This window comes from Oncorhynchus clarkii, chromosome 32 (genome assembly GCF_045791955.1).
Source record: "Oncorhynchus clarkii lewisi isolate Uvic-CL-2024 chromosome 32, UVic_Ocla_1.0, whole genome shotgun sequence".
NCBI lineage: Eukaryota > Metazoa > Chordata > Actinopteri > Salmoniformes > Salmonidae > Oncorhynchus > Oncorhynchus clarkii.
In genome coordinates, this window is record NC_092178.1 from 40238115 (window position 1) to 40265931 (window position 27817).

Consider the following 27817-nt stretch of genomic DNA (forward strand, 5'->3'; position numbering starts at 1 on the left):
AGAGTCTCCCGTCTGTCCTGAGCCGCCAGAGTCTCCCGTCTGTCCTGAGCCGCCAGAGTCTCCCGTCTGTCCTGAGCCGCCAGAGTCTCCCGTCTGTCCTGAGCCGCCAGAATCTCCCGTCGCCGCTCATAAGAGGCCACACGGGTGGTTGAGGAGGTGGACAAAAACTGTGGTGAAGTGGGGTCCATGTCCCGCGCCAGAGCCGCCACCGCTGTCAAACGTCCACCCAGACCCTCCCCTATAGGTTCAGGTTTTGCGGATGGAGTCCACACCTTTGGGGGGGGGGGTTACTGTCATGTTCTGACCTTTATTTCCTTTGTTTTGTCTTTATTTAGTATGGTCAGGGCGTGAGTTGGGGTGGGCAGTCTATGTTTGTTTTTCTATGTTTGTTTTCTGTTTCGGCCTAGTATGGTTCTCAATCAGAGACAGGTGTCGTTAGATGTCTCTGATTGAGAATCATACTTAGGTAGCCTGGGTTTCACAGTTGTTTTGTGGGTGTTTGTTTCCGTGTGTGTTTGTCGTCACACGGTACTGTTTCTGTTTTTGTAGATTTCACGTTATCGTTTATTGTTTTTGTTCGAGTGTTCATTCGTCTTTATAAAAAATATTATGGACACTTACCACGCTGCATCTTGGTCCGATCATTACTTCTCTTCAGACAAAGAGGAGATCTGCCGTTACAATATTGATATTAATTTGTTTCAAATGTATATTCAATGCGCACCAGTCACTGACCTTCCACCACTTGAGGGTCTCTGTTGACATTGCTTTCGGACAGCAACATATGGATAGAATAGTTAAAGTGCTTATCAAACCATTCAGAGATGCTAGTCTGGGTTACACCGTGTCTGCAGGCAGTGTCTGGTAATAGATTCCACTAGTGTGGTTCGACTGAGTATGTTCTCGACTTTGAGTAAATACTGTTTGTTGCAAACATCATACAGCAACAAACCAATAGGACAATGACCAATAGGCATTTCACTATATAATATTTTTCTATCAATATGAGCTGCATTGCTAGACCTCAAGCAGTTGATGAGTGTCCTGAGAATTGTTTTGGGGGGGAAATGTTGAGTCTTATGATTTTAGGTACGATGTACAACTACATGAATAGTTGACATTTCAATATCCAAAATAACTGATATGTATTTCCCGATGTGCAGAGATGATACCTATAGCTCCCTGTAAACAAGAAATTGTGAAAAATATAGTTTAGATTAAGATTAATTTCTAAATTAAAAAATGCAGAGTCAAAAATGCAATGGAAATAGATTGAGCTTTAGATTTTTATTTGGTACATGAAAACTTAAGTGAAAAGCTACATTTTGTGTGCATATGTCATCATGCACTGATTTTTATCTGCAAGAAGTCCGTTTGGTGGAAACACCACTGGTGGGAAAATACACAATATGTTCTTCATGCAGATTTTTTAATATTCACATGATAATCTGTCACCAATTGGATGGAATAGTATCCCCTTTTCTAACACCTCATTTGACACTTAACAGTGACAAAAATATTAGATAAAATGTCAACTGTGGCTCAATTTCACTTGTGCTGATGTAAAGATAGAGTTCCACACCTTTGTATTGTATTATTGTCTGTGTCATTAAATAATTCAGAAGAATTAGAAAGCTATTAAGAGCAAGTGGCGGCAGGGTAGCCTAGTGGTTAGAGCGTTGGACTAGTAACCGGAAGGTTGCAAGTTCAAACCCCCGAGCTGACAAGGTACAAATCTGTCGTTCTTCCCCTGAACAGGCAGTTAACCCACTGTTCCTAGGCCGTCATTGAAAATAAGAATTTGTTCTTAACTGACTTGCCTGTTTAAATAAAGGTAAAATAAAAAAGTGAGTTGTGTTTTGTGAGTACAATAAATTACTGGAGGTGACAACTGTCTAAGTGCAATGCATTCAAACCTTAAAATACTGATTCTCCAATTACATCCATAAAGCCCTTATTCTTGTGTTGAATTCCACTGAATTAAAGCTACACTTATTGGGCGAGCTGACAAAATACACATAGAAATGTGAGTTATATATCTATCATTCTCATTGAAAGCAAGTATAAGAAGCATTAGATCTGTTCAATGTGTGCTATTTCTATGCTTCCCGTTCTAAAGTTTATTTTTTGCATCTTTTACTTTCGGTTTTGTACGCCGGCTTCAAACAGCTGAAAATACAATATTTTTGGTTATGGAAAATATATTTTGCAGCAGTTTACATGGTACAATGATTTTCTATACAAAACTTACTTGTTTGGTTAAATAAACTGAAATTAGGCAAATAATTATACATTTTAGCAACCAGGTAATGGTGGAGCGATTTCTGCATAGTGCATCTTTACATAAAGATTTGTTTGGAGTGCAAAAATCTTCACTCGAACATAAAAACATTTAAATACTCAAAAGACATTGCATTTCGTATTGATACCTCATAAGTTTATTTACATTCTTAAGGTGTTAACATTAAAATACAATGTCACCCTTTCAATACACCATTTTAACCATGCCTGATAACCCAACTTTAAAGTACATCCTTCAAACCATTTTAAAGGCTTCACAATGAAAAAATGGATACAACTATTTATATTGCATATTTTCAACCAGGTTTGTACAACATGCAAAGCAAAAATAAAACGTATCATATGAAAATATAATGAATATTGAGATAGAACATGATGATTTACAAAGGAAAGTACTTCTAAGGAAGAAAAAAAACCAAGCAATTGTCTTGGGAAATATGAACACTGGTTCACAAGGCAACAAGTGACGAAGCTAATACAGTCAGTAAAGATTGTCTTATACATTTCAAAGCTGAATAATTTTTGTGATAAACATTTATTTAAATCTTAGCCTTGTACAAATGTTCTTAGTTTAATCTAGTGAAATAAAAGGGTGTTGATGCGGTATGAATACTGTATGACTGCCATGAATTTGGGAAAACCTGATAATAACCACATTATTTTCCCAGTTCTGAATCACTCAATTTACAGTATTATTCACACCTTGTAGTCTGTGAAACCCTTTCATGCATTGAATATGCAGGCACTAACAAAAACATTACAATACAGCAATTGTGATCCATGTGGTGGTGGTTAGGGCTGTTACCATATGAGATCAGATATATTAGTAGGCAGGTGTAGGGTAGAAGCAAGGCAGTACAATGATTCATTATATTTTGCATAATAAACATTAAGATCTGCCTTTTCAGAGTTATTTGTTAATAATTGTCTGAAAAATAAAAAGGCTAAAATGAATTATGTAAACGTATCTCGGTGTAGTCTTAAGTGTGAACGCTAACGTTTATTTCAGCTAAGTTCTTCGTTTTGACTTGACGGTCTCAGGAAAACATAGGCTTCAACAAAATGAAGAAAAAATTACTTGAATATACAGAATTGATTTAAGATTTGTGTCTGGCAAAAATATTTCTGCTGAGAAGTTATTGCAGCTTGAGATGAGACCAGGGGTGTCCAATGGTGTTTCATGGTGATGTGAGGCATCTTTTACTTCAAGTGTGTTGGTCCATGTTTTATTATGTTGGGATTGCCATCATTGGAATGCTCTCTCCAGAAGGATGCTTAACTGTATAAAGACTGCATAGTTTTAACTGTTTGGTAGTCCATTGTATATCACAAGCAGGGGATATGTAGAATCCAGACATTGGCACAGTATTAGGGACAGTGTAGCAGAGATAAGAAAAGATTTTGAGGCTTGGTTTTCTTGAAGCATTTGCTCCAGTGTTATAATAATTAATTGTTCTGTGACTCTTTACTTTGCTCTGCAGATTGGAAGTTTTGTATCTATTTCTAGATATTCTAAATGTCCTCCTACCAAATAGTTTAACAGCTTTCACATCTAATTTGGTTTGCTATAAAAATTGATATTTTAACCAAGATACTTTCTTTGATGGAATTTAATAGAATCCAAATATAATTTTAACCCACGTCAGAAAATGTTAATTACAATTAATAACAAGCTGACTTAAAAATAGAACATTTTCAATATGTCTAATATTGAAAACGTTATTATCAATATCATTGTAGTTGCTAAAAATAAAAATATAGTTTGAATACAGTCAGCTCTTCTGTATTTAAAGCATATAAATAATGCAACAAAAATTTACACAATACAAAAGAGAGCAACTTAAAATGTACTTTGAAAATGTAAAACTGAATCCAATTTTGACAAAAAGCCAGCAAAAATAATTACAATATATTGCTGAAAAGCCCCATAATAACCACATGCAGAGCAGAATAAAGGTAGACTATTTTTCTAATAAGAATTAGGCAACTGGGGAGTAATTGGTTTGTATTGTGGTAAAAATTCTCTCTTCAGAATTGCAGTTCCTGCCCATTGCTAATGATGTCAGGGCCTGTGCTAGCGCATCCATGCTAAGTCCGCTGTGTGATCCTGCATCATATCTGCGCCCATAGCTTGTGGAGCTGAAGGATGAGGAAGATAAATTAGTGGAGAAGCCAGAGCCTGTGGCATCAAAGCTCCCTCGTCTGGAGCCTGACCTGGAGCCAGTTCTTGAGTCGGGCCGGGAACCGGATGCTGACCCAGAACTGCTAACACTGTAAGGACTGTAAAGGCCTTTACTTGACTGAGAAGACCCTTCCAACAGACGCAGACCAGAACCCTCCTCAATCATGCTTCTATCCATTGCATCCTTGTATGAGATCTTAAGCTTTGTCTTGGGGCAGGTGAGGTATTTGGAGTATCCACTGATATCCCGTAGCTTCTGTGCAGTACGTGCATCTAGGGTGCCCTTGTTGACAGCAACATCCAGTGGAACTCTGCCATTGACATCTGGTTCGATCAAACCACCAGTTAGATATTGTACTTCTAGGAATCTCTGACCCGCCTCATAATACAACCACCCCTTTTTTAATGCTTGTGCAGCAGACATTTTTGTTTTGGTTCGGGGATCCTCAAATCCATTGAAGGCCTTCTGTGCCAGGTTGATTCGGTCAACCATTATCTTATCCACAAGTCCCATGTTCACTGCATCTGCAACTGAGAATTTCTCTCCAGTATTTGGATCAATGATGCCACCAGTGGAAGCCTGAGCCTCCAGCAATCTTTGACCTGTGATATTGTCCACAAGATTTCTGTGCATGGCTTCTGTGACTGACACCTTATCCAATGTGTCAGTATCTAGTATTCCAGCCACAGGGCCCGATTCTTCTGTTGGGTCACTCCATATTGTTGCTGGGGGTTTGATAGAGGGGGCTGGACTATTGGAGTAAGATGATGTGGACCCAAAGGAGGAGGACCTAGATCTGGTGCCACTTACGTTTCCGGACAGCATGTCCGCAAACTCTGTGATGGACAGAGTGCCAGCACGGTACTGATCCAGAGCAGACTGGTCAATGAGGCCCTTTGTGGTGGCATCATCAATATCATACTGTTGGCCAGACCTTCTATCAATGATCATGGACTTCACAACACCATCAGATGAGGAGATAGTAATCTCCTCCCACTCACACTCCTGCTCTGCAAGCTCCATGTAGGTCTGGTGATCAATAAGTCCTTTGTGATATGCTTCATACACAGACATCTCTTTGCCTGTCTCTGGGTCAACAATGACTACTCTACGTTTACGCACAGACGATTTGGAGGATGTCTTCCTCTCATGTTTCTTTTCTTTTAACAGCAAAAGTGCAAGTCCAGTTTCCGGGTCAATCAGGCATCGCTCCATCAGCTGCAGGTAAGTGAGGTTCTCCTCAGTGTTAGGGTCAAAGAAGCCTTTAGTGTCATCAGATGGGTCTGTAAGAATGCCATTCATCTCCTCATCAAACAGACCACGTGTGTAGGCCATCTCAACTGGCAAGCGGTGACTCTCTTCTGGATCAACGATCCCACCAGTGGCAATTTGGGCTTCCAATAGTCGAATGCCATGGTCTTTCAGAATGAGACCCTTTTTCATAGCCTGGAATAGGGAGATGTTCTTGCCAGAGTACGGATCCCTGTAGCCTGTAACGGCACGCTCAGCAGAGATGAGCTTGACTTTGAACTCTGAACCAACGACTCCCATTTTAACAGCTTCACCAACATTCAGCTTCAGGTTCTGTATTGGGTCAATTATATATCCTGTTGCTGCTTGAGCCTCAAGAAGTTCAAAGGCTGTCCCGGGTCTTATCATCTTCTTTTTCATTGCTTGGTAGATTGACAGGCGATCTTTGCTAGATTCTACATATACTCCGGCAATGCAGCTTGTGCCCTCAAGGTACTTCTTCACTTCTCTGCTGACCTCTTCCACTGAGATAAGGCCTTCAGTGAGATCATTGTATGTCTTTTGGTCAATAATCTGCGAACAAAGCAGCTCATCCAAGGTAACTTGCTTTCTGAGACCCTTGAAAAGCAGCCTTCTGTCTGCCATTGAAAGTAATCGCAGACCACTCTCTTTATCAACTTTGCATCTCTTCAGCAGTTGGGCATAGGTCTGTCTCTCCTCTGTGGTTGGATCAACATAACCTTGTACATCACAGTTTGGATCAGTGATCCTGTCAAATGTTTCCTTATTGATGTACCCGTGTTGCATGGCAACATCTGTGGGAAGGTGGAAGTAGTATTCTGGATCCATAAGGCCTCCAGTGGAAGCCTGGGCTTCAAGGAGCCTCAGGGCATAATCCTCAGGAACAAGGTATTTTTTCATCGCTTGGAAGAGAGAGATTACTTTTCCACTGTAAGGATCCTTGTAGCCAGTGACTGCCCTCTCGGCAGAAAGAAGTTTGTCATGGATTTCAGGGCCGACTATCCCTTTGCGCACAGCCTCGTCAACAGTTAGCAATTCATCTTTCACAGGGTCAATGATGAATCCTGTTGCTGCTTGGGCCTCCAGGAGACTGATAGCAAAATCAGGCTTAATGAGACCTCTCTTCCATGCCTGGTAAATACTGACCTTAGAGGGGGAGTCTGAGAGGATTCCAGCAATACTGCCAGTGCCAAACAGATACTGCTTTACAGATGGCATTTCCATAACCTCACGGATAGTTTTCTTCACTTGCTTCAACAGATTGTATGTTTGAAGATCTATAATGCGAGAACTGTAGAGCTCCTCAATAGTGACTCTTCGTCTGATCACATCACAGGACATGCTCTGCTCTACTTTTAGTATGTCCCTTTGTTCAATGATTTCAATGACGATGATGATCATTCTCTCCTTTGTGATTTGCCCACGGCGATACTGTTCCAGGAGCCTTAGCTTTTCCTCCTCAGGGAGCAGGTTTGACATCATGACATCCCATAGGGTCATTATCTTCCCTCCATAGGTCTGATGAGGGATATCCACTTGACTGTTAGTCAAGTCTGTCTGTGCCTGTTCTTCTGTGTATACGTAGGACTTTTCCACTGGACTTTGAGCTTCAGCTTTTGATAGTGGCAGGAAGCACAGACCAGTATCTGGATCTCTTATGCATTTCTCTTGCAGTTGTTTATACGTGCAACTTTCATTAGTGTTGGGGTCAACGAAGGCTTTGATATCCCCTGACGGGTCAGTAAAGGTCTTAGCCATCTGCTTATTGAAATAGCCACGTTGGAAGGCCACATCATTTGGGACACGGTGACTGCTGACTGGGTCAATAATCCCTCCTGTGGCCATCTGAGCTTCCAAACGGGGAATGGCATGTTCTCGTAGCACAAGCTCCTTCTTCATGGCTTGGAAGAGGGAAATAATGTTGCCTGTGTATGGATCTCTGAAACCAGTCACTGCTTTCTCAGCTGAAAGAAGTTTCTCGTGAACCTCAGGACCAACAACTCCTGCTTTCACAGCATCATCCACAGTGTACCTCTGGTTTTTGACAGGATCGATAATGAAACCAGTTGCTGCTTGTACCTCGAGTAATGCAAGACCTGTATTTTGTCTCAATATATTCTTCTTCATTGCTTGATAAATGCTAACCTTTTCCTTTGAGTCACCCATATAGATGCCTGCAATCTGTCCATCTGTTCCTTGCAAGTATTTCCTGACTGCGTCCATGTCACTGATTTCTTTCGGTTTCTTTTCGCCCTGTTGGAGTTGATCATATGTAGCTTCATCAATTATTTTGGATTCAAACAATGAGTTGGCAGTGACAGGTGCTCTAAGACCTTCAAAGCTGGCCTGTTCTTTTTCCTGTTTCTTGGTCTCCTTTTTATCAACCATTGTGGCAAGGATTGTAATAATTTGTTCAATAGTCACTGTTCCAGTTCTGTACTGTTGAATTACCTCGATTCTTTGTTCCTCTGTAATACATTCAGAGTTTATGATCTCCCAAATAGTGACTTTCCTTCCTTTGAAAGGTCCATACTGCAGCTCAATTGTTGCCTGATTCAAGGCATCTTTGATCTGGAGCTCAGTGTGTTGATGATCCTCTTTTGACTTTTGTTTCTCTTTTGACTTTTGAATTGCATTCTCTGAGAGCGGAAGAAATGGAAAACCAGTCTCTTTGTCAGTGACACATTTTTTCATGAGTTGTACATAAGATGCATTCTCCCACATGTTAGGATCAAAGAATACTTTAGTTTCATCAGTGTGGTTGCTCAAGGTCTTGTTCATTTCTTCTTCAAAATATCCACGTTTACAGGCAACATCATGTGGGATGTGATAACTTTTGACTGGATCAATTATACCTCCAGTTGCAAGCTGAGCCTCTAGCAGACGGATACCCTGGTCTTTCTTAATAAGGTCTTTAAATATTGCCTGAAATAGGGATACATTCTTTCCAGTGTAGGGATCTTTGTAGCCATTAACAGCTCTCTCTGCAGACAGAAGTTTTTCATGCATCTCTGGGCCAACAAGACCTGATTTAACAGCCTCATCCACAGTGAGCTTCTGATTTTTGACAGGGTCAATTATAAATCCAGTCCCAGCTTGAGCCTCAAGAAGAGTCAATGCAGTCTCGGGAGAGAGCATCTGTTTCTTTACAGCTTGATAGAATGGTATTTTCTCCTTGGTTGACTCAACGATCACGATCACTCCAGCAATGCTAGGTGTTCCTCTTAAGGCTTTCTTAACACAACACAAAACATCTCAGAGATTTCAATGGCAGTTGTTTTGCCATTATGCAATTTGTTGAACAAGTCTTTATTGATGATCTTTGATTCTAGAAGTTCAGCTGCAGTGACAGGAGTCCTCAGACCATCAAACACAATTTCATTCTTCTTCTCTTTGTCTTCCACAACACTAATGACAATTTTGATACATTTTTCTATTGTGATTTTTCCGGTCTTATACTGATGAATCAGATCCTTCCTCTGTAGCTCTGTAAAATACTCTGAGTTAATGATTTCCCAAATGGTCACAGTCTTTCCTTGGAATCTTCCAACTAGAACAGAGATATTTTCTTTAGTGAGTACATCTTTAGTCTCTTCAGTTGTGTAGGTCTTGTCACTTTGTGCAGCGTTCTCTGTGATTGGTAACACAAGTAGGCCTGTCTCTGCATCTGAGGTGCACCTCTCCAATAGTTGCTGATAAGTGAGGCTCTCCTGAGTGCTTGGGTCAAGGAATAACTTTGAGTCAGCAGTAGGGTTTGATAAAGTTCTGTTAATCTCAGAATCCAATTGGCCTTGCTTATAGGCTGTCTGGAGTGGTACACGGTGACTATTGACAGGGTCAATTATTCCACCAGTTGCAATCTGAGCATCCAGAAGTCTAACGGCCTGGTCTTGTTCAATCAAACCCTTTTTCATTGCCTCAAAGAGTGAGATTTTGTCTCCAGTATAAGGATCTTTGTAACCAGTAGCTGCTTTTTCTGCAGAAAGCATTTTGATATGGAGTTCTGGACCTATTAATTCCTCCTTTACAGCTTCATCCACAGAGAGCATTCTGTTTTTCACTGGATCAATGAGGTACCCAGATGCTGCCTGAGCTTCAAGAAGCATTGTGGCAGCACCAGGAGAAAGTTTATTCTCTTTCATGGCCTGATACACACTCATTTTCTGCTTGGCTGAGGTCAAGACTCCGCCAACACTATTCTTGCCTTTGAGACATGTTTTCACTTTCTCGGTCTTGCTCAGGTCTTGCACTGTGGTTTTCCCTGTTTTCAGCTTGTCAAAGTCCATTTTGTTCAGTATACCAATGTCATGGAGCCTGCTGGCAGGAACCTTGTCCCTAATCCCATCAAAAGCAAATGGTGAATCTTTGTTTTTCTTTGCACCATCTACTACTTCAGACCCATTGAATACTTTATTTGTAGTCCCCACCATTGTCATTGCAATTAGCTGGTCTTCAGGGACCTCCTCAGTTTGAATCTCCCTTTCTTTAGTGTGGGGTGTTACTGATTTTTTAGGTGTAGAAAGTTGCTGCAGCTTCTCACGAAGCTTTTTATTCTCCTCACCCAACAAATTATCTTGTTCAAGCCTTTTATTTTCAAGATCCTGCATCTCTTTCTGCTTACTGCACATCTCCTCCTCAGCATCCTTCTGCTTTTTCAAAACGGCATCCATGGTAGCCTGGAGTTTCTTCTTCTCCTGTTCCATCTGCTTCATTTGATGATCCTGCTCATCTTTGAGGGCTTTGGCCTTCTTAACCTCATCTTCAAACTGTTTCTCGAGCTTATTTCTCTCTTCCTCAATGAGCTTTTCTTTTTTCAGCAACATTTGTTTTTCTGTCAGGATAGTCTGCTCAATAATGATCTTTTCCTTTTTAATTTGTTTTTGTTGGGCATTGGCCATCTAATTTGGAGAGAAAAAAATTAAGATAAAATTAACCTCTCTGATCTCCCCATCCCGGATCCGGTATCAGGAATACAGACTCAAGCTCATTACCATAACGCAACGTTAACTATTCATGAAAATCGCAAATGAAATGAAATAAATATGCCATCTCTCAAGCTTAGCCTTTTGTAAACAACACTGTCATCTCAGATTTTCAAAATATGCTTCTCAACCATAGGAAAACAATCATTTGTGTAAAAGTAGCTAGCTAGCGTAGCATTTAGCGTTAGCATTAGCGTTAGCATCCAGCACGCAACATTTCAACAAAAACATAAAAGCCTTCAAATAAAATAATTTACCTTTGAAGAACTTCTGATGTTTTCAATGAGGATACTCTCAGTTAGATAGCAGATGCTCAGTTTTTCCAAAAAGATTCTTTGTGTATTAGAAATAGCTCCGTTTTATACATCACATTTGGCTACCAAAAAAAACAGAAAATTCAGTCCTCAAAACGCTAACTTTTTTCCAAATTAACTCCATAATATCGACTGAAAACATGGCAAACGTTGTTTAGAATCAATCCTCAAGGTGTTTTTCACATATCTCTTCAATGATATATCGTTCGTGGAAGCATGGTTTCTCCCCTTAATCAAATGGAAAAATACTTGCACATGGCTTTGCGCACCAGTTTCGACGCAGGACACCAGGCGGACACTTGGAAAATGTAGTCTCTTATGGTCAATCTTCCAATGATATGCCTACAAATACGTCACAATGCTGCTAACACCTTGGGGGAACGACAGAAAGTGTAGGTTCATTCCTTGCGCAATCACAGCCATATAAGGAGACAATGGAAAACAGAGCTTCAGAAATTCTGCTCATTTCCTGGTTGACGCATCATCTTGGTTTCGCCTGTAGAATGAGTTCTGGGGCACTTACAGACAATATCTTTGCAGATTCTGAAACTTCAGAGTGTTTTCTTTCAAAAACTGTCAAGAATATGCATAGTCGAGCATCTTTTCGTGACAAAATATCGCGCTTAAAACGGGAACGTTTTTTATCCAAAAATGAAATAGCGCCCCTAGAGATCAAAGAGGTTAATACAACTTTAAAGACATTTTTGCACATGGTCTTAACAATATATTATTCTGATTATAGTTAACTGCTACATAATATAATCAAAATATTAATATATAAATATGATATATTATATACAACATGTAATATTCTGAAATGTATTCGAAATCGGTTTCATTTGAAAAGCATTTGCTAGAAAATACAATTTGATTTACAAAACGCTGCAACATTCAGTTCATGAGCTGGACACTTAGTATTGATGACAATCTCTGCAATTCACATGAATAGGACATTTGGATCTCCTTTATGTGTTAGCGTTTTTGAGAAGCTTATGGTTATTTGCAAATGGATTTTCACAAGATTATTTTACATTGCACAATACCTCTTTAGACTTAGTCTGTAGGTCTGCAGACTCTTTTTGTAATTTCTCCTTTTCTTTCTCAAGGTCAGCTATGGTTTTACATAAATCATCAGACTGTTTGCTTCTCTGTAATCTCTGCCCCTGCAGTTTATCTACAATTACTTTTTCTGAAGCATTTTGCTCTTTCTCTTGGAGACAAACTCTTATCTCATCAGCTTGTTTCTTGAATTTCATGGCCTCCTCCTCTGCTTTGGACTGAGCATCACTGAGCTGTGTCACCCTAAGCTTCAATTTCTCTGCTTCTGCAGTTGTTTCACGCTGCCTATTGCGCTCAGCCTCTAGAGATTTTTGGAAGCCCTTTGTCTCCTCATCAAGACGCTGCTGCATTTGCTGCTTGTCCTCCAGCAGTTTTTGGGCCTGCTCCTGAGCTTTGTCCTTTTGTTTCTGGAGCTTCTCTGCCTCAGCTTTCAGTTTAGTTGCTTCTTGGATAGCTTGCATATTCTCCTTCATCATTTTGTCAGCAAGAGCCCTCTGTTCGGCAAGCTCGGACTCTGCAATCTGTCTCTCTTGGGCTGCCTCCTGAGCTTCTAAGCTTAGCCTGGCAGCATCCTCTGCTAACTTCTTCATGTTCTCAGCTTCCTCTTTCAGGAATTTCTGAGCATTAGCTTTGTCTTTACTCATGAGACGCTGATTCTCATTCTCAATTCTAAGCTTAAGTTTGACCAGCCCCTCCATCTGGACCTTGACCTTAAATAGCTCATCCTTCTGGCGCTGAAGCTCCTCATCTAAAACATATTTCTGCTTATCAGTCTCATCCAGTCGCATTTTCACCTTTGCTAGCTCCTGCTCAACTTGTGTCTTCTGCTTCAATGTTTGTTGAGCTAGCTTTTTGTGCTTGGCCATCTCTGCGTCTGCCTGCTGCTTCTGTTTCAGAGCAGAAGCCTCAGCTTCTGCTCGCTTTGCAGCCTCCTGCTCTGCTTCCTTCTTCAGTCTCTCAGCATCCCCCTGAGCCTTGGCCTGTTTGGCAGCCTCAGCTTCAGCTGCTTTCTTCTGTTTCTCAGCATTCTCTGCTTTTTGACGGAGTAAAGCAGCCTCTTTCTCAGCATTCTCCTTGGCCTTCTCAGCTTCTTGTGCAAGTTTCTTAGCCATGTCAAACTCCTCTTTGAGCTTGGCCTGGGAAAGATTGTTCTCTTTCTGCTTGACCAGAACATCCTGTGCTCTCTTTTCTGCATCACTACATTTCTGTGCAGCCTCTTTGGCTAGAATAATCTGTTTCTCTGTTTCTTTGTCAGCATTGTCTTTCTGCTTGTTAGCATCGGCAGCAATCGTTTTGAGGCGCTCAACTTCTTTCTGAGCTGCATGGCATTGTTGCGCAGCTTCTCCCTCTGCAGCAGTGATCTTTTTAACTTTCTCTTCAGCTTGCTTTCTTTTGTTCTCCTCCTCTAAAGCAAGCTTTCTTAGTTTCTCTGCCTCTTCCTCAGCCTTGACTCTGTTCTTATGCGTCTCATCTGCAATGCCTTTAACAATCTTCAACTCCAACTCAAGATCCAACTTGCCTGTTGATGCCGTCTCAAAGTTTAGTTTTAGGATGCAAATCTCCTCCTCGACCACCCTCCTCTGCTTAAGAGTTTCCTCTACAATCTTCTTCTGCCTCTCCAATTCAGAATCAGAAGTCTTCATAAGCTGGGTGATCTTTTCATCAATGTCTTGCTTGTGCTGTTTTGCTTGGTCTTCTAAGACCTTTCTCTGATAACCCTCATCTTCGGCTTTTCTCCTAAGTCTCTCATTTTCTGCCTCTTTATCCTTCAGGGCAATCTCAGCTTCAGTTTTCAGGCCAGTTGCTTCATTAATGGCTGCCAGTTTTTCCTTGAGTATCTTCTCAGCCTCTGCTCTTTGCCGAGCTGCATTATTCTCCGCTACCTGCCTCTGCTTCTTTGCCTCTTCACAGATTGATCTCAGCTTAGTCGCCTCTTCAGCTAGTTGCCTCATTTTTGATGCCTCAGACTCGAGGAGATTTCTGCTTTTCTCTGTTGTAGACATGGTCTCCTTCTCAGCTTTCAACTTCAACTGAAGAAGAACTTCCATTTCACTTCTCACTTTAGCCAGTTCGTCTTCTAACTGTTTCCTTTCTTTTACTGCAGCATTCACCTCATTTTTCAGGCGCTGGAGCTCTTCATCCAATAAAGACCTCTGTTGCTTACCATGGTCAAAGTCAGACCTTAGGCGAATTAACTCTTGTTCTGCAGAGAGTTTCTGCTGTGCTGTTCCCTCTGCCAATTTCCTCTGTTTATCCAGCTCCTTCTCTGCCATTTCCTTTTGCTTAGGAGCAGCCTTTTCAGCCTTAGCCCTTTTCTTTGCCTCTTGCTAAGCTTCCTCTTTCTGTTTCTCTGCTTCCTCCTGAGCCTGGCTCTTCTTGTGGGCTTCTTCCTCAGCCTGGAGCCTCAAACGGAGTGCCTCATTGGCTTTCTGCCTCCACTTCTCAAGCTCCTTCTCTGTTTCCTCCCTGGCTTTGTTGGCTTCTTCTTGTTGCTTCTTGAGATACTCTGCCTCTTCCTGCAACTGAATAACAGTGGCCTGTTCTTGTTTCCGCGATGCCTCAAGCTTTACTGCCTTCTCATTAAAGGACAAGCGTTTGGTCTGCAGTTTGGTGGCGGCACTCTTCTGTGCCACCTCCTCCGCAACCATGACCTGCCTATGCTTCTCCCCTTCTGCCTGTTTCATGCGCCTCTCTGCCTCTTCAGCTTGCATCTTGAACTTATGCAACTCATCCAGGGCCTTCTGCTTTTGCTTGGCAGCTTCTTGTTCTGCCTCTGTTTTGCGATTCAGCTCCTCCTCTGCGTTGCGCTTTTTCTGAGTCTCTTCATTCACCTGCTTGCGAAGCTTCTCTGCCTCCTCCTGAGTAACTTTCCTCAGTCTCTCAGCCTCGGCAGCCATGTCCCTGAGCTGCTGAAGTTGGGCCTCAGCTGTGGCCTTTTGCTTTATGGTAGTCTCTAATTGGATTCTGATGATATGGATCTCCTCCTCCATCTTGGTACGACTATACAGTGCCTCCTCAACCTGCTGGCTCTTGGTTTGGATCTCCTGCTCTGACAGGTTCTTGAGTTCGTGCAGCTCCTGCTGTATGTTGTGCTTCTGTTTCTCAGAATCTACTTTCACAACCTCTCTCTTGCTGACCTCTTCTTTCATTTTCAACTTGAGTTCCTGGGCTTCTTGTTCCGCTTTAGTGATAGCTTTGATGTGTGCCTCAGCTAACTTCCTTTGTTTGTCTAATTCAGCCTGCATCTCAGCCAACTTTTTTCTCTCCTCCTTCTTTAGTATTTCAGTAGCTGTCTGTATGAGTGGAAGCAAACAGAAAAGGGTAAAACAATGCTAAGTATTACAGTGTTAGAATATAAATGTTTGAGCTGTTTGAAATACTCAAAAAAGTTAAGTACATGTAGGTAGACAGAGTGGGGTCCACAATTATTGACACCCTTGATAAAAGATGAGCAAAAATGACTGTATAAAATAAATAATTCAAATACTGATAGCTATAGTGCATTCGGAAAGTATTCAGACCCCTTCACTTTTTCCACATTTGTGACTCACCACCTGGATTTGGTCTTATGTAGCAAAAGCTGAAATTGTGTTTTTTTACATTGGATAAATTAGAGACTCAGAGCTACACAATGGTATATCATACACTGCATTTGAGAAACAATGGGAAAGTAATTCTGCTTTGAAAGTTGATCAATTTGTAAACTCACTTTTGAGAAAATCACCTTCAAATGTTTTGATATCTAGTGATGAGCTCTTCTTTGTTCACACCCTCTTAAGCTTTAGCCCCACCCATCTCGTTTCGCTCTTGGAGCGCACACTTGACGCTCTGGCTGATGATTTGAATACCTCTGGATAACATGAAAACAGCCGTTACTGACACCGGCCATATTCAACTGGTGTTATACACACGTCACGTAATGTTTGCTAACGAGCCAGCCAGCTAACATTAGCTAGTTAAGCAACAATGAACAAAGTGCCAACATTAATAAAAAATGCATATATTTAACTAGGCAACAAACTAACTAAGAACAAATTCTTATTTACAATTACGGCCTACACCGGCCAAACCCAGACAACACTGGGCCAATTGTGTGCCGCCCTATGGGACTCCCAATCACATCCGGTTGTGATACAGCCTGGATTCGAACCAGGGTGTCTGTAGTGATGCCTCTAGTACTGAGATGCAGTGACTTAGACTGCTGCTCCACTCGGGAGCCACATTAGGTTCTAACTAGAAAAGAAAACATCTCTGGGAAATGAATAATAACGTCCGCTAGGGAGCCAGCCAGCTAGCTAGCTAGCTAACAGTACACCTTAGCTTAAGACATCTACAGTGAAAAAAAAAAAAAGTATTTAGTCAGCCACAAATTGTGCAAGTTCTCCCACTTAAAAAGATGAGAGAGGTAATATTCATCATAGTTACACTTCAACTATGACAGACAAAATGAGAAAAAAAAATCCAGAAAATCACATTGTAGGATTTTTAAAGAATTTATTTGCAAATTATGGTGGAAAATAAGTATTTGGTCCCCTACAAACAAGCAAGATTTCTGGCTCTCACAGACCTGTAACTTCTTCTTTAAGAGGCCCCTCTGTCCTCCACTCGTTACCTGTATTAATGGCACCTGCTTGAACTTGTTATCAGTATAAAAGACACCTGTCCACAACCTCAAACAGTCACACTCCAAACTCCACTATGGCCAAGACCAAAGAGCTGTCAAAGGACACCAGAAACAAAATTGTAGACCTGCACCACTTGGTTTGAAGAAATCAACTGTGGGAGCAATTATTAGGACATGGAAGACAAACAAGACCACTGATAATCTCCCTCGATCTGGGGCTCCACGCAAGATCTCACCCGTGGGGTCAAAATGACAAGAACGGTGAGCAAAAATCCCAGAACCACACGGGGGGACCTAGTGAATGACCTGCAGAGAGCTGGGACCAAAGTAACAAAGCCTACCATCAGTAACACACTACGCCGCCAGGGACTCAAATCCTGCAGTGCCAGACGTGTCTCCCTGCTTAAGCCAGTACATGTCTAGGCCCGTCTGAAGTTTGCTAGAGAGCATTTGGATGATCCAGAAGAAGATTGGGAGAATGTCATATGGTCAGATGAAACCAAAATATAACTTTTTGGTAAAAACTCAACTCGTCGTGTTTGGAGGACAAAGAATGCTGAGTTGCAGGAGCATTCTTTAACCCATAGCTAGCTAGCTAGATAAACAATGCACCTAATGCACCTAGCACCTAGCTAGCTAGCAACATTTAAGATCACATACATCACATAACGTTAGCTAACAAAGCCAGCCAGGTAACGTTAGCTGGTTAAACAACAACAAACAAAGTGCCAACAATGCCACAGTGCTGGGAGCTAACCAACCAGGGCCAATGTTAGCTAGCTAGCATTAGGCTTAAACTAGAAAAGAAAATGCCTCTGGGAAACAAATAATAACGTCAGCTAGGGAGCCAGCCAGCTAACGTTAGCTAGCTAGCTAACAGTACACTTTAGCTTGAAATGAAACCACTTTCTGTCAAAATGACAAACGTGTAATATCTGAAAATGTAGCTAGCTATCGCTAGACTATCTCACCTGTATACATCATCATGCCTGATGGACGCGTCTCCCTGTCAGGAATGCCATGCCACAGTTGCCCTTAGTTTGAAAATGTAATCTGGAGACAGCTGTTTTCTCCATCTCTTTAGCTATCATACTCTAATTCCACTGATTTCAAAACTTGATCCTCCAGAAAGTGGAAAGCAACACTTATGCAGCGCCGCTACACAATACCAAAAAAAAAAGGCTGCGTTCGACAGGATTACCAACACATCATGAGCTCAAATAGACAGAAGTCTTCAATATGGCAGACCAATCCAAACTCCTCTCTTGGCATGTCCAGCCCACTCATTATCTCAGCCAATCATGGCTAGTGGTAAGGTTGCCCCCTTTTTCTGTGGCTTAACTAACAAGGCTCAACATTTAACAATTGTTTTCTTATTTACAGATGAAATGCAAGTTTGTTTGGCACATGAAAGTTCACATGTTCGAGAAGGCATTTCTGCCAAAAAAAACACATTAGTTACGCTTAGTTTCCTGAATCGGGTCAAATTTTGTTACGTTACAGCCTTGTTAAAAAAATAAATAATAATAATTAAACTCAACAATCTACAACCACAATACCCCATAATGACAAAGCGTGAACAGGTTTTTAGAAACTTGATTGATTCAATTGATTGGACATGATTTGGAAAGGCAGACACCTGTCTATATACAGTCCCACAGTTGTCAGAGCAAAAACCAAGCCATGAGGTCAAAGGAATTGTCTGTAGAGTTCAGAGACAGGATTGTGTCATGGCACAGCTAAGGGGAAGGGTACCAAAACATTTCTGCAGCATTGAAGGTTTCCAAGAACTGAGCAATCGTGGGAGAAGGGCCTTGGTCAGAGAGGTGACCAAGAACACGATGGTCACTCTGAAAGAGTTCCTCTGTGGAGATGGGAGAACCTTTCAGAATGACAACCATCTCTGCAGCACTCCACCAATCCTGCCTTTATGGTAGAGCGGCACATGACAGCCGCTTTGAGTTTTCCAAAAGGCATCTAAAGGACTCTTGGACCATGAGAAACAAGATTCTCTGGTCTGATGAAACCAAGATTGAACTCTTTGGCCTGAATGCCAACCTTCACGTCTGGAGGAAACCAGGCACCACACATCACCTGCCCAATACCATCCCTACGGTGAAGCATGGTGATGGCAGCATCATGCTGAGGGCTTGTTTTTCAGCGGCAGTGACTGGGAGACTAGTCAGGATCGAGGGAAAGATGAACAGAGCAAAGAGAGAGATATCCTTGATGAAAATCTGCTCCCAAGCGCTCAGGACCTCAGACTGGGTTAAAAGGTTCACTTTCCAACAGGACAACAACCCTAAAAACACACAGCCAAGACAACGCAGGAGTGGCTTGAATGTCTCTGAGTGTCCTTCAGTGGCCCAGCTAGAGCCCAGACTTGAACCCGATCTAACATCTCTGGAGAGACCTGAAAATAGCTGTACAGCGATGCTCCCCACCCAACCTGACAGAGGTTGAGAGGATCTGCAGAGAAGAATGGGAGAAACTCTCCAAATACAGGTGTGCCAAGATTGTAGCGTCATACCCAAGAAGACACGAGGCTGTAATCGCTGCCAAAGGTGCTTCAACAAAATACTGAGTAAAGGGTCTGAATACCTATGTAAATGTTACATTTCCGTTTTTTTTTTAAATGCAAACTTTCTAAAAACCTGTTTGAACTTTGTTATTATGGGGTATTGTGTGTAGATTTATGAGTAAAAAATGTTTTTAATACATTTTAGAATAAGGCTGTAACGTAACAAAATTGGGAAAAAGTGAAGGGATCAGAATACTTTCCGAATGCACTGTATATTGTATGCTAAAAAAGTTCTAATGTTTTTGAACACACAATTTATTTTATACAGTCATTTTTGCTCATCTTTATCATGGTTGTCAATAATGTCGGAACCTAAATGTATTTCAAATGAATAAATATTTGTTATCTAGGGACAGAAATGTTTGCTATTTGCTTTGAGAAAATAATCCCATACTTAATGTATGGCTCACATAGTGAGACTTTACATTGCAACAACACTATTGAGATCTTGAATAGCATAATACAGTTGAGGTATTTTTCCTTGTTTTCTCTTGTAGTAACCATTTCATCTTTCATTACTAATATCAAATAAGAATCAATCAAAGAACACATTCAATGTACTGACTTGGCTACTACTCTTGAACTTTACCTTGGACTAAGATTGTATTATCTTTTACCTTCTTCAAATTCAATCCACCATGTTTTAAAATTGGAAATAAACTTGAAAGGACAGAAGCAGAGAAATAATAATGTGCAAAGACCATGCAAAGTGTATTACCCACAGAGGCTAAGTTTAAATCGAGTTGATCAGTATTTTTAAATTATTAGGAAAAATTCGGAGCACCTACACGGCCATGTACAGAAGTTTGTAAAATGTCAAAGCTACTGTACGTAAGCAAGCCAATCCCAATTACTGACATTTACTGCATAATCTAATCCTACTTTTATGCAAGATATTGTGGAAGATATATTATTTGATTAATAAGAGACAAGGTCCAAAAATGGGGATTTGATGTCTTCACTATTATTGTACAATGTAGAAAATAGTAAAGAATTAAGAAAAACTGGTGAACTGGTGAACTGGTGTTCTGACTGGTACTATATACTGACAAGGATATATTTGATTTTCCATAAAGAGAGTGTTTTATAGTAACTGTTGTTATAGCCTGCGTATGTGAGTCTGTTCGTGCCATCATGCCACTCCTTGACATGCCACAAAATGTTTGGCATGGAAAAGAGTTGACATGATAGCACAAACAGATCTTGACCAGGATATTGTTGTTATGGTTAGTGGATAAGCAGGGAGCTGCTGCCTATTTTCAATCTGTCCCTCAATTACCTCCTCATCCTCAAGTTGGCGCTGTGTCTCCATTATAAACTTGATGTACTGGCTGGTCAGAGTCATCAATTCACTGTAGCGGGTTCTCAGAGTCACATACTGAAAGACAATTCCAGATGTTGAAACAATTGTGAATAATGATCATACCTCCAAGACATGCTAGCCTCTCACCATAACAATAACAGGAGAGGTTAGCATTTTTGGGGGGTATGATATTTATGCCTGCATTCATCATTATTCACGACTAATTCAAGATTATCCATAATCATGGTAGCATCCATATTAATGTAGAAGTGTTAGAAACATTCTTATTCTTATTTACAATAAAAGTGATTCCAAAATGACACAAGACATTATTTACCATTCATTTCTATTGGGCAAAAAATAAGCTGAATCACAACTAAAACAAACAGCAAATGCATCCAACAAGTTTGTAGAGTCATTATTAATTATTGTGTGCTAGGAATATGTGGCCAAATACTACATTTCTGACTACTTTAATACACATATAATTTCTCCCAATACCTTTGGTCCCCTAAAATGGGGGGGGGGAACTATGTACAAAACCTGCTGCCATTTCTAAACGGTTCACCCAATATGGATGAAAATACACTCATATTAAAGCTGTCAGTCTGCACCTTTATCTCATAATCATTGTTTAATTAAAACTGTCCCAATACTTTTGCAGCTCACTGTAATTGTAAACAACTTTAAAGCTACTGAAGCTGTAAAAGACTATTAAATAAATTCCCCATCATGTCTATATGTCTACCTCTTGGATGATATTGTCAGATGCACACTCCATTTTGGTTTTCATTAGGGGCGAAGCCAGAGGTGCCATCAGAGCTTTGTACGTCACCAACTGAAGCTCATAGTCCTGGGGAAAACACATTGACATAATATACAAATATCATTGATGCAACAAATCTGTATTTGCATAATCTTATTTTAAGTGACATCTGATCTGCATACGCACCTTGACCGCATCAATATATGACCTTGCATGTTTTTGACACTCCTCAACCTTATCTTTGTTTTTCTCGATCTCTTCTAGGAGTTTCTGCAATAATAAAAGATTGTAAAACTGAAAAACCGAGTCTTGATAAAGTAACATTACATTCCATCATCGAGCTAAGAATCTTCAACTCCCCTATTTGTAATGGAAGCCTCCTGATACCTAGTCCTGGGTGCCTCACATCGATGGTGGATTAGGTGAGTTTCCCTGTTACTATGTAAAACACTGAGCATCTTGGTAGAAAAGCGTTATATAAATCCAATCAATTATTATTATTATCAGTTGTACAGTACCTTCTCCTGTGCCAACTGCTGCTTGAGGGCCTCGCTGTCACCGATGGGCACAGCCTGGATTTTCTCCTGCCTCTGCTTGGCATCATTGAGCCATCTGATGAGCCAGTCATAGCTCTCGCGGTAGGAGCGCATCTGCCTCCCCAGCAAGTCCAGCTCGCGTTGGCGCAGGTCTATCTGGGCGAACACGGCCTGCCAGCGCTCCTCTAGCACAGCCACTACTTGGCGAAAGTGTTCCAGCTCGGCATCGTGCTCGCTGTGGACCTGCGTCATCCGCTCGTTTACGACCATCGCCTTCTGCAGCTCTTCCTGGAGAGTGTCGAACGTATTCTGGTCATCCTCGGCCTCGCCAAGCATTGTCTACCAGAGAGAGAGAGGGAGAGAAAGTGAAAAGGAGGGAGACAGAGAGCGAGTGAGAGAGAGAAAGCGAGAGCTATATAAAGAGAGATGTGTGTATATATATATATATATATATATATATATATATATATATATATATATAGAGAGAGAGATAGAGAGAGAGAGAGAGAGAGAGAGAGAGAGAGAGAGAGAGCAAGAAAGAGGGGGAGAGAGAGGAACATTGCTAGAAATGCATAGAAATCATTAAGTCACTGTCTGATAACCAGTCCATATGAAAGCATTGTCTACACACCAACGGATAGAATACAGTTAATTCTAACAGAGATACTGTACCTTTAGCTGGGTGCGGTAGTTCTCCACCTCTTTTTCGTCTGTTGGCATCTTGTTGACATCTCGTAAACGGGCTTCGTACTTTTTGAGGGTGTCTTCTACACCCTTTGTGCTGCGGATCACTATGTCGATGGTTTGCAGTCTAAACAAGGAGTGGTGTATAGTGTTAGCTGTGTGTGTATTATGATTCAGATAAACTATTTAGATTGAAGATGTTACTTATTGGTCTTATGGTTTTGATATGCATGTAGTAACAATCAGAGTTAGTGAGGGACTCACTTGTCCAGGTACACGGAGGACAGGCTGTAGATGTGCTCCATCTTCTTCAGCGTAATATCCAGCTCAGAGCACAGTACTAGAGCGGAGCTGGACTGCTGAGCGGATGTCAGTACCTTCTGTGTCTTCTCAGCCACATTGGTCAGGTCTTTCTTCAAGTCCTCCAACTCTGACTGGACTTTCTATGAGCAGAAAAGGGAATAATGGACCATAACTAGCCATTCCACCTGCAGTCTTTTTTTCATGGAGTTGCTAACAAGCAAAATAGGAATACAGTCTTCTGAAATTATTACGACAAGAATCGAGCAGATGTAACATACTACACAGCATGTCTGATCTAAAAACGTTAGTTTGCCCTTCTACTGTCTAACTTAATTTACTTGACACAAGGGAACTTGAAATAGTTTCCTAAACAATAACCCTCTGTTGAATGTAGCCTGGCTCTGTTTCAATAGGCATATTATCTATTTTGGGCTGACAATTCATCACAGATCTACCAGATCTGTTTACTTTGGGATTGGATGTGTGATTTACGGTAACCCCCTGGTGACCACCTGAATCTAAATTACATACAGTCATGTGAAAAAATAAGTACACCCCCTGCAAAGTGTTTTTTATTTTGTTTTACATATTTGGACACCTGGATATTTGAGCTAAATTCCAACTACATGCATTGATAAAGGTAAACCAATTAACAAATCACACACAAAAAAAATTTAACTTTGAAAATGCAATTTCCTTATTGGAAAAAAGTCAGTATACCACTACCTTTACCATGACATAAAATGGCAAAGATTTGAATCAGGTGCACCACAACAAGTGCAAATAACTCCCTTCAAAACAGTTGTGTGACACACACACACACACACACACACACACACACACACACACACACACACACACACACACAAAACCCCTTTCCCCCACAAACAACCATAAACACAGATGCTAAACAGTTGTTCCATCCCAGAGCCCAAATCAAGAAGGGACTTGATTTATAAATACATATACAGTTGCAGTTGAGAGATTTAATTAACCATTGTCAAGTCCTAGGTGATGGAGATCAGATACACCCCCTTCCCCTGAAACACCCACACGCTGGTCCCCCGTTGTGACCCTATTCCAAAGCATCTCTGTGCAGTCAGACCGTTGATGATTTTGTGCCACCAGGGCCACAACAATATGCCCCCTCTCTGAATGTCCGAGTGTGACCCCCTCCCCATGGGTTATTGCAGCTAGTGTTGCCAGCACTGCCACTGCCTGGGTGGGGACCACCAACCGGCTAGGTACAAGGTTGTCAAGGTTTTCATTAGCAGCTTTCTGAATTTCCTTCTATGTTATGCTCTCCTATCAGTGGGCTTTGGATTTGTAGGACCAACCCTGCCAGGCAGGCTCAGAATCTTGAGGGGGCGGTGCTGCTTTAGTAGGTCTCTGACCACATTCATCTTTCTGATTTGGCTGCGTATAGGCTACTTACAGTAGGCCCATAAAATAGATAAGAACTTTTCCTTAGTGTATGGGTCACTCATTTGGGTGTCTAGGGTATAGGGTTGTGGATCATTCCACCATGACAGTAAATAAATCAACTATATTAATAATTTATTTTAAAATGTGTATCCCATATCTGCACAAAATTGAAAGCTCTCTCTCACAACCCCTGTTCACAAACACACATGGGCTCTGGGATTTGCTGCCCCTATCCTTTTTCACTTAACTCCACACTTTTCCTAACACAAAAACACACCCCACCTTCCATCACAATACATGCACACATACCCACATACTGTGCCTTCTATGTCCTCTGTGTTTTATCTCTTCCATGTTGATTCAGTACTTTTGTGTTCCAGTTCCTTATATTTAATGATGTATTATTTCACTAATTATCCTTTCTTCTAATGATGTCTTATCAATTTATTAAATACTGTAAATGGAAAGTCTAAAACATTTTTCCCTCAATATTCCCTAACTAGAAGAGTATAGTGTAGTTGTAGTTTATTTCTTTAACAATTGTTGTATTTTATTGCTTTTCTATATATTTTTTTATTACAATCCCTATCATGGCTAGTTTTGGGTCTTCCATTATTCGACGACTCTATGGGAACTTTGAAATATTTAGAATAGCCTTGGAGTAGTTTTTGTGTCTCGGAACATTTGGTTATCAATATACAGTTTGTCGACTACGAGAGCTACACTTTTTCCTTTCAATCTATTTTCCTTGAAGATTGGGTACAGAACTTTGCGCCGTTCTGCAATTTCCTTCGGGAAATGATCATTCATGTCTATTTTCGTGCCAGCAAGCCTTTTACCCAGTCTTTTAACTATTATTTTATCTTTAAAGAAAGCAAATTTGGCAACGATTGGCCGCTCATATCTCTGTCCGAAACGGTGTACACGTTCCAAGAACTTCTCCTTCTTTCTCTTGGATACCAGTAAGTACCAGATGTTCTATCATGGATCTAGTCTGTATGTCAAGTAAGGCTTCTCTCAAAAATATGTTTTCCTTTTTAAGTTCATTAACGTTGGTTTCAATCTTGTTGACTGTACCTTTTAGCTTGTTTGTTTCTTTCTCCGATGTCACAGCTTTTTCATCACTCATCTTGAGCCTTGCCTTCAACTCCTTTATATCCCTACTGACTAATTTGAGTATGCCCAATTTGTCATTTATCGATTTTAACAGATCAGTTCCCACCCTTACCATTCCCGGTTGTGAAAAGCTTAAATTGTCTGTGTCAGTCGAAGAGTCACGTTTTCTTTCGGGATTGGTTCTCCTTTTTTACTCTCCGTCATGTTTGGGTGTTGCTTGTTTTGGTAATATTTGTCGATAAATTTCTCTAGCGTTACGATTTGTTTTGTGTTGTTATCCAGATTTATCTTTAAGCCTTGAGACAATTGAGACATGTATTGTGTGTGTGTGCCATTCAGAGGGTAAATGGGCAAGACAAAAGATTTAAGTGCTTTTGAACAAGTTATGGTAATAGATGCCAGGCACACCAGTTTGAGCATGTCAAGAACCGCACCGCTGCTGGGTTTTTCACTCTCAAAATCAAACTCAATCAACTGCCAGCTCATGCAGGAGAAAATTCAGAATTATTACACATAATTAAACAACACAATGCATCAACACAGGCAAACTCATGCGATTTGACAAGGTGGCTAACACAATGAACAGCGAAGTTAGAGAAAATCTTGGATGGTGATCAATGATGGTTAGAAAGAGAGAAGTTGACGGAGTGAATCAGAACGGCCCTATTTTCAATCCTTAACTATCAAGCTTAGCCAGTCAACACTGCAGTCTGACACTGCAACCAGGACGGACACCTTACCACCTTACACACCACATTGCCTGTAATGTGAATTCAACAGTTAACCACTATTTGTAGACAAATGGCTGTGATGAAATTCAAAATTTCTAACAACAAATATTGAAATCATGATGTTCATGAATGGAAAATGCAACGACAACTCAGAAGGTATGCAACAAAGAGTGCAATAAAGTGTGCATAACAAAGTGCAATACTGATGTCATCAAAAATAACTTGGTTGGATGCTTCTTCTTGTACTATACAGGCCCTCTCAATGCTCAGATGTCTGACACTCACCTTTCTCCACAGAGTGCAGCAGTCCTTCGTAGTGCTGGCTGGCCTTTTTGTAGCCACTCTCCACCTGCATTCGGTCATCTGCCCCAAAGAGCTGGGAGTCCTGGCTGTCTCTTAGAAAGTCTTGGAAGTGGAGCTCCAGGTTCCTCAATTCTAGCCTGTACTCCTCCACCGTCAGAGTCCTAAACTGCAGTGATGGGGAAGAAAGATAGGGAGGGTGAGCCTGGTCAGGAAGAGTGTTATATTCTCTTTTCCTGAATTACATCAGAAAATCCCCCCCATTCCAGAACCTTTGGAATTGTATAGCTAACAATAAATAATTCTGAGGGAGTAATATAATTCTACAACCAAGAGACACCATCTAATGACAAAAAAATATGTCCTTTATTCTCTGATCTACTGTCTCCAAAAGTGTATATTGTATGTCCCAAATGGCACCCTATCCCCTATGTAGTGCACTACCTTTGACCAGGGCCCGTAGTGCTCTACATAGGGAATAGGGTGCCATTTGAGACACAACCTGTGTGAAACCTTGAGCTCACCATGGTAATGTTCCATAAGCTGATGAGGTGGATGTCTCAAATCAGGTACTGCCAGGACATGAGGCTCTTCATGTCCACGTGCAGCATCTGCCACAGGACCAGCAGGTTCTGGTGACTTTCGTTCAGACTGTGGAGGAGGTTTGAGGTTAGTGAACCATACAAGTGCTGGGGTCAAATGTCTTTACGAGGCATCAAAGGTCTGACAAAGCTTAAATCAAAGGGCTAAATCAGAAGTTCTATCCACCTTATTTTAGCCTGGTAGCCATTCTGTATCTGCTCTCTTGCCAACTCCTTATGGAATTGTCATTGCAAACAACAATGGAGTGGACAAGAGCACAAACAGATCTGGAACTAGGATAATGTTGTTAATGATAAGGCTAAATCAAAGATTTTGGCCATGTTGTTAATGGTAAGGCTAAATCAAAGGTTTTAGTCATATTGTTTTAAGGCAGGGAGATGATCGGTTGCCTCACCATGAGACACCGCTCACTGCGTCCTTATTGGTGGGTGGAACCAGGAAACAGATGGAGGGCACAGTGGCCTCGCTGCCTTTGGGGTTCTGTACTTTCCACTTGTATGGTTGAGAGTTGTCCATCAGCGCACACTCATCCCCTCTGAGGACTGTGATCTGGAAAAAAGAAAAATAAACTCCCATGTTGTACTGTATCTGACCAGTTCTAATGACAGGCCTTCGAACATGACTAATAAGATAAATAAAATCAACAGATACTATTGCTGTTATACTTCTAAGTGTCACTAATCTATGTTTTGAATAAACACTCAATTTCCACAGATTCTGAGAAGATGCGCTTA

At 41.0% G+C, this 27817-nt stretch overlaps 1 pseudogene; it reads right to left on the reverse strand.

Moving 5' to 3' along the window:
• Positions 1 to 1278: 1278 nt before the first annotated feature.
• Positions 1279 to 27817, reverse strand: part of LOC139391970 (plectin-like) — an 85563-nt pseudogene continuing 59024 nt past the window's right edge.